The 6288-nt window shown below is 42.0% G+C and overlaps 1 long non-coding RNA gene across 1 annotated transcript; it reads left to right on the top strand.

The window, feature by feature from the left end:
- Positions 1 to 258: 258 nt before the first annotated feature.
- Positions 259 to 6069, top strand: LOC147581768 (uncharacterized). The gene is made up of 3 exons (XR_015250228.1): positions 259 to 409; positions 4993 to 5100; positions 5610 to 6069. It is a non-coding gene; the product is annotated as an uncharacterized LOC147581768 (long non-coding RNA).
- Positions 6070 to 6288: the final 219 nt, after the last annotated feature.

Raw genomic sequence — 6288 nt, 5'->3', positions numbered from 1 at the left:
TCCTCCTCCCTTCTTTTGCAGACCGCGCTCGCGTGCGACGCCCCGCCCACCTCGCCCCACACTTCCCTGCTTTCGCTCGTCGCCTACCCTGGCTGAAGTGGAAGAGGGGGGCGGGCTTGAAGAAAAGATACAGCGCCGGCCGCGCGCGCGCACAGGCCGAGTGAGACTACGGCGCGTGCGCGAGTTCCGGAGCGCCACGCGCTCTCCTTTCCTTTGCAACTCCTCCGGGAGGCAGGCTCCGCCCAGTCCCCTCGCAATGCGCGTGCGCTCTGGAATCGCTTCCTTTCCAAGGTCTAAGTTCGTGTCCGCGAACTCCCGCCTCTTCGCTTTTGCTCCGCTAGGGACTTCACGTTCGCCTAGGCGGCTGCGGAGGCGGGAGCCTGGCTGGGTCGCCTTTTCGAGGGCGCAGGTTGGTGGCTTGTGGGAGGCCACGACTTAGTTTTAACTGCTGGCGCAAACTATTGAGGGGCGTCCCTTTTTCCCCCGTGGCGCCGGCGCGCCTTTCCGGAAGCTGGGAGCGTGGGCGCGCAGACAAGCTACCGCCCAAAAGTTTTGGCGACGAACTGGAGTCTTCTTGTCGCGGAAAGAGTGCACAGTACCCGCCCTACGGTTATTTGGCATCCGGAATCTACTCGCTGCCTGCGCTAGCACGGAGCAGCCACTCCCGAGTGGTTTTGGTCAAGACTTCGCTTGTAGAATTTTCTTTCAGGTTTCAGACTAAAGGTGTTACCGCTTAAATCATAGTCCGTGGCGGTAGGGAAGTGGCTAGAATGAGGTGGTCCTTTGATTCGCTCATTCAGCTTTATTTACATTTTTTTTTTTTTAATCTCCCTAAGTCTTTCACAGTCTTTTAGCCTCTCAAGTCCTTTAAAAATCTGGTATAAATTCACCTCTGAAGCCTTATTCTGGGCTCCTTACCTCAAGCACTCAACTCCTTTGACTTGCTGTCTCGTGTCCTAGTCTGTTGTCTTTGTGTCAGGGAGTTCCCCCACGCCCACTCCCAAGAACTACTTGCTGTGAACAATCGGTGTGATAAATGAGTGAAGGTGTATTAAGGGAGTAACAATTTTCGTTTAATCTTGAGGAACAGGGGCGATGGAGGAGAGACCCGAAAAGCAGTGGGGGCATATGATACGAACTAAAGTACTTATTAGGGAAACGGCTAGTGTTCCATTTTCGCTTCAGTAATCAGGAGCAAAGTCTGGAAAATTAGGTTGGTAGTCTTAAGTCAACAGATAGGCTTGGACTTATACTGCCCGTTTTGGAGGAGCCATTGAAGAGTTTGAAGGGGCAAATGACCGGATAAAACTTCTCTAGATTATCTACCGGATGTATTAAAGACGAGTAGGAAAAGCATGGAAAACAAGTTAGTAGGCTATGGTATTAGTGCAAGAAATGAGGAAACTTAGAACTAAGTGGCATTAGGGCAGGGGTCTGCAAGCTTTTCTATGAAGAGCCAAACATATTTTAGGCCTGTCTTTCATAATTACTCAACTGTCTTATAGTAAGAAAGCAACCTAAAAGATGCTTAGAGGAATGAGCATGATTGTGTTCCAGTAAAACTTTATTTATGGACACTGACATTTTAGGTGTCATGAAATACTATTTTTTTTTCAACTCTTTAAACCTGTAAAAGCCATTTTTTGATCTACAGAGATACAAAAAGAGTCTATAGGCCATAGTTTGCTCACCCCGGTACTTTCTTGGGGCAGAATGAACAGGATTTAATTGGGAAAAGTAAGTGACCATATGGTCTAGTCTCCAATCTAGAATATTTTTGGAACTGAAAGGTGGCACTATACACTAGGAGAACAGGATTAAAATTAGATTGTCCCAGGCAAATCTGAGTGGTCATCCTGAGGTTAATGGTTAGATGTCATAACTGCTTTAGGAGTTGGTAACAGGAAATGCCAATGATGGAAACAGGATGATTGGGAAGAAACTGGTTTTGGAGAGAAGATGGATGCTTGGGATGAGATGCTTGGGAGAGAAGATAGATACAATTGGGATGATCTCAATAAGCAGGAAGAAACCACCTGAGAAGCTGCATAGCAGGCCACTCCTTGTATGTTATTGACCGAACTGGGTCACTAACTACTCCCTAAACAGTAACTGACAAGGAGCTTGGGATTACCATGTCTGGTTAGTGTTTATCTGACTTTTGGCAGGTTTTATGCAGGATTGTGGCATGCATTTCTGGACACTTAGTATCTATGGCCCCTTCCCACTAAATGACAGTAGCACACCCCTGACATTGGGGCATCAAAAAAAAACAATCTTCTTTCCTCCCCTAGAAAGATGTTAGTTGAGTGGTTAAACCAAGTGGTTTAAACCATCAGGATTTACCTTGGAGCTGAATTATACACATGTATGTTTCTTTTCCCTGATTGGTTTGAAAGGAAGAGATGAATTGAGCAGTATTGAAGTTGTCAAGAAAATAGAGTGGGGAATGTTGGGTAGGTAACCAACATTGTTTGCCATGAGAGTAAAAAGTCAAACATTTTCTTCTATATCCTTGATAAAATAAATATCTCAACTTTTCCACACTTGAAGCCCACCCCCCCGCCCCCGGTCTAAAGTTTTTTCCTGAGCAACTTATTCTCATTCTAAGCCCCCTGAATTGGTTGAGAAGGCAGTTCTTTCTCTGCCAGGTAATAATCCCTCACAGTAGGATATTCCTGCTTTGAGTAATGTAGTAACTTTCTGCTCTTCTTTCCCTTCTTTGTTCCACGTGAAGGCACTAGTCCTGTATACTGATTTTCTTAACTTGGACACCCTATCTCCAGTGGCACTCAGCTATTTAAAGGAAACAACTCAGAAATCTCAGTTGGCACTCAAAGTCATCTATAAATCCACAAATGGCTTTGCTTCCTCCCCTTCTGCAGCAAACCTAATCTTTACACATAACTTCTATTACTTTGATGCATTTCCTTTTACAATACCTAATGTGCATCCTCCCCATTGCTAAATTCATTCCCCACTCCAAGACTTTACTCATTCTATTTCCTCATTGAGAGTGCCCTTCTTAATCCTTTCTCCACCCAAATTCTGTTACCTTCCAATTCCTTCTCTAATTCTGCCTCTGTCCCAGGCTGTATCACCCCACAGTGATCTCTTTCTCTGAATTTCTACCAATTTCTTCCCTATACTATCCATTTTATTTTATGCTCTTCTTGACCATTTTGTTACTGAAACTCTGCTTTGGATCCCTACGTGTCTCCTTTTGCATCTGTAGATACTCCTTTTCTGAGTCTTTTCCACCTCCCTTTTCCTCCTTATAATCCACCCCTGCTTCACCCAGAGGTCATCTATAAGCATCTGTCATTATCTGTCTTCTTTTCTCCTCTTGTTACTCTTTTTTCCTTGACATTTTATCTACTTAGTGATTTACTTCTCATCTCTATGGAAGATGTACCTCTCCAGCCCTGACCTCTCTCTGGGAGGTAATAGTACTGGCCACCAAATATTTCCATTTCTTTTCCCACACACATAGCAGACTTGCATTTCCCTATTCCTTTGAACTCAGTGTGGCCAATGAAATGTGATTGGAAGTGGTCTGTATCACTTCCAAGTAAAAGCTTAAAGAATGCACAATTTCTAAATTTTTTTTTTTTTCTTTTTAAAGGGAGATTCCGGGGTGGTTCAGTTGATTAGCGTCCAACTCTTGGTTTCAGTTCAGGGCATGATCTCACGGTTTGTGAGTTTGAGCCCTGCATCGGGCTCTGTGCTGACAGCATAGAGCCTGCTTAGGATTCTCTCTCCTCTCTCTTCCCCTCCCCTGCACATGCTCTCCCTCTCTCTCTCTCTCAAAATAAATAAACTTAAGAAAAGAATGCATAATGTCTCATGCCCTCTTTCCTTTTGGCAAAATGATGGAATGTTTTAGTTATTGCTGTATAACAAACCACTCCAAATCTTAGTGACTTAAAATAGTAACTGGTTTGGGGCACCTGGGTGGCTCAGTCAGTTAAGTGTCCAACTTTGGCTCAGGTCATGATCTCAAGGCTCACGAGTTCAAGCACCGTGTTGGGCTCTGTTGTTGACAGCTCAGAGCCTGGAGCCTGCTTCAGATTCAGTGTCTCCCTCTGTCTCTGGCCCTCCTCTGCTCATGCTCATGCTCATGCTCTGTCTCTCTCTCTCTCAAAAATAAATAAACATTAAAAAAAAGAGTAACTTTTATTATCACTAATGGTTTTGTGGATTGAATGGGCTCATGGGCAGCTGTCTTAACTTGCTTGGGGTCTCGTGGTTCCAGCCAGGTATTTTCTGGAGCTGGAGTAATTAGGAAGCTTGACTGGATGCGAGAATAGCCAAGGCTTTCTTCTTCCCAGTGTTATCCCAGGGCCTTGCTTCACAATGGCTTCTCCAGCAGAGTAACCTAATTTCTTAGTAGTTCAGGACTCTCAAAAGTGCAAAAGCTTCCAGGTCTTGTAAGTCTTAGGCCTAGAAATAACACATTCTATTGGTTAAAGCAGTCACAGGGCCAGCTCAGTTTCAAGGGGAAGAGAAATAAACTCCACCTCTTGAATGGAGACTGGGGAGAAGAGTGATAAAGAATTTGTGGCCTTCTTTAATCTGTCACCCCGACAATGTTTCATATGGTGGTTGCTTACCTCAGTGAGGGTCCTAGATTCAGGACAAAGTAGAAAAGAGCCTTTAGGTGACAGACACAGTCGTATGAATGAGAAATACATCTCTGCTGTTCTAAACCACTGAGATGTTTAGAGCTGTTTGCTAGCAAACAAAACCTAATCTACACTAATACAAAAACTGGTACTGGAAGTAGGGCACTATTGCAGCAAAAACCTAAAATATGTGGCATTGACATATACGTGTCTGTTACAAATGTTAGTGGTTGGTTGGTAGGCAGCATCCAGTTCTGATTCACTTATGAATCTCCCAGCAAATCTAGCTCAGAAATTTGAGCTCAATAAATATTTCTTAAATAAGAGAGATTGTTTCTTATAATTCTGTTCTATTTCTTTATTTTAGGGGGAAATACTTCTTTCCTGCATCAGATATTTCTTGAAGTATGGAGTGGGTGCCATGATCTTAACTCTCAATACTCTATTCCAGTGCTACTAACAAGTTTCCTGATGTGTAAGTTTGGCACATGCAGCCCACCTTCTCCCTTTCCCCTTTCCCATGGGAGTCAGGCCTCCCACAGAAAGTGTGCTTTCTACTCTACTGCTTCATATCTTAAATTTCACAGGGGCCTGCCCATGCCAGGGGATGCTTGGGTAAGCTTAACAGGATGGGCCCTTTGGGGGAGGTTTTTTTGTTTTTTGTTTTTTGTTTTTTTTTTTTCAGTTTTAGGAGCTAAGTTCACTGCCAGGGTAATTTAGGTAATGTAGTATCTGAACTTTTCATTTCTCCCTGGAAAATTCATATTGGGAGGGGGTCATAATCAAATTAAGCACATCTTTTTGGCTTTTAATTTTTAGAGTATTTTTAGTTATCATTTGATCTTCTTTTAGGAACTTCTATTAATGTTGAAAAAGGTAGGGGGACATAATTTGAGACAGCAATAGAGCAGGTTTTCAATTATAGCCTTGGGTACAAAACAGCCTTGGAGCTGATTTAGTGATATGTTGTTTTGACCCATTCAGGACATTCAAGGGAACAAAATCTATACCAGTGACCCCAGGAGATTCCACAAAAGGGAGCAGAGACCTTATGAAGATGCGAGCACAATTGCCCTAACTGACCTCTGACTTCTTGTCCGAGGAGGATAACCATATCCGAAGTTGATCTCAGTGGTAAGCTGAAGGCATAAGGCAATGGTCTTTATACATTTTGCTGACATACCCCCCAAATAATTTTTAAGTTGATGTGTAAAATTTTTTGTCCTAAAATTAGTTGCAAAAGATGTAATTTCTGGTTAAAGTAAATATGAATATTTTAAAATAAAAAGGGTTAAGATGCATATAATCAAATCAAATTCCATAGAAATTGAATACTCATCATCATCCATTTTTATAGAAATTTACATTATTTTTTCTATGAGTTTGTATTTTCACTCTACTTCCCCACAAGAGTTTTAAAAATATATTTTTATGTTCAAATATATTTTACTGCTTGTTCTGTCATTCTTTTCTGCAATAAAAATTTGTTTATAATTAAAAAAAATTATGACTAAAAGTTGTAAGTGTCAAAAATTTCTTCTGGGTTGAATTATTATTACAATTATGAGTACATAATTGATTATAACAGTGTTACACATTTCTTTTTATTTTTTAATTTTATTAAAAAAACTTTTTTAAATGTTTATTTTTGAGAGAGAGAGAC

The sequence above is a fragment of the Puma concolor genome, chromosome B1, assembly GCF_028749965.1.
Source record: "Puma concolor isolate L17-30 chromosome B1, mPumCon1.1.hap2, whole genome shotgun sequence".
Taxonomy (NCBI): Eukaryota; Metazoa; Chordata; class Mammalia; order Carnivora; family Felidae; genus Puma; species Puma concolor.
The sequence above is the reverse complement of the archived record's forward strand: the minus strand, read 5'-3'. Positions and strand labels throughout refer to the sequence as shown.